The sequence below is a fragment of the Eumetopias jubatus genome, unplaced genomic scaffold, assembly GCF_037043125.1.
Source record: "Eumetopias jubatus isolate StellerSeaLion01/CBP00866 unplaced genomic scaffold, mEumJub1_p1.0 scaffold_5, whole genome shotgun sequence".
Classification (NCBI taxonomy): Eukaryota; Metazoa; Chordata; class Mammalia; order Carnivora; family Otariidae; genus Eumetopias; species Eumetopias jubatus.
In genome coordinates, this window is record NW_028274811.1 from 150,606,247 (window position 1) to 150,608,140 (window position 1,894).

Below are 1,894 nucleotides of genomic sequence, written 5' to 3' on the forward strand. Positions count from 1 at the left end.
CCTCTAAAACCAATAATACATTGTATGTTAATTAATAAATTTAAATAAAAAGTAAAAAAGAAAAAATTAGTTTTATTTAAATATACAATTTTGCCATTTGTTTGAAAAACAAGCAAAAATTAGTTTTAATATACAATTTTGCCGTTTGTTTTTACTGGTCCTTTGCTTTTCTTTTCCCATCTTTCTGCCCTTTTGTTGGAATAATTGAGTGGTTTCATTTTAATCTATACTATCCACTTAGTAGTTACTCCTCCAGTGGGGTGCTGTCCCTAATTCCCTTGTTTCTGGGCCATTCTACCTGCATCATTCCCATATACCACAGCCCCTCCCCTGCCATTAGCTGTCTTCATTCTTATATTCTCAGGGGCTCTCTGTAATCTCTCAAAGAAGAGGTTTCATGCTCATCCTGGAGAGGTGGTGCTGGGCTTCCTCAGGTTGCTCTCAGCCTCCCTGGGTGAGTAGAATCTGTCAGGTTCTAACAACAGAGTCCAAAACATGATGCCAGAATCAGGGACTTGGAATGAAAAAAGGGTTAAGCCTAAAGAGAGATCAAATTATCTGTGAATTAAATTTTAGTTGACCGTTTGCTTTGTATTATGAACAACTGGGGCCAAACATGGAAATAATTCTGAGGTAATGATCTGAAATTTCAGTTCAATGTAAATGACAACTACACTTGCAGTAAGCATAAACGAGCATATGAAGTTGTCCAATCACTGTGTTGTGCACTTGAAACTCATGTAACATTTTGTGTCGATTATACTTGAATTAAAAATATAAATTTGTTAACAAAATTTCAAGTCAACTAATTTTCTTTGGTCTAGACAACTCTACATTTACTGGATGTAACCTCAAATGCATACTGGTAGTTGGTTGGCTGTTTTTTGTTTTGTTTTTTAAACTAAAACATCAGTTTTAGCCACCAGAATCACAGTTTGTTCCTTTTACACACATGGGCTGGTCTTTTGTCGAGCTGTGGGTCTGGATGACATTCTGCCAATGTCTCAAGTCTTAATTCACAATCTTGTGTTTGAGATATGCAGCAGCCTGGCTAACAAAGACAGCCACATAAGTACTTAATGTTCTTTAAAACTGAGAATTCTTCTTTGAGTGTATTCTGTGAAAGGTTGAATTTTTATTCCTTCAACTTGCTGATATGTATAATACTTTAATTTTCCTCAACAGTGTTTTAGGCCATGAAAATATGTCAGAAGACCATGATTCTCAGTCCTGGTTCCAGAATGATAAGATGCAGGACATCCAAATGTTATTTATGTTTCATATGGAAATGATTCTTTTTTACCCTTCCAACCTAATAAGAAATTAACTAAATAAATAACAAAATAAGTGTATCTGGAACTTTACATTGTTCCTAATGACCTCAGTTGATATGGGAAGAATTGTCAAAAATGTGATTTGCATAATGTTTTTTTAAAAAAAATTATTCATTTATTTTACAGAGAGAGAGAGAAAGTGTGAGAAAGCATGGGGGTAGGGGCAGAGGAAGAGGGAGAGAGAGAGAATCTGGAACAGACTCCCCACTGTGTGCTGAGCCCCACAGTGGGTTGATCTCATGACCCTGAGATCACGACCTGAGGGAAAACCAAGAGTAGAAAGTTTAAATGACTGAGCCACCCAGGTGCCCCAGCATCATGTTTTAAAATGATAAATGTGTGTGTCTTGGCTTGGCCTGCTCTACTAAAATACCCTAAACCAAAGGGCTGAAATAAAACTTTGTTTTTTCACAGTACTGGAGACTGGAAATCATAGATCAAGGTGCTGAGTGATTTGGTGCTTGGTGAGGGCTCTCTTCCTGACTTGTAGATGGCCTCCATCTTGCTGTGTCCTTATGTTGGGATCTCTTGTTTGTGCTGATGTGGAGAGAGAGAGTTCT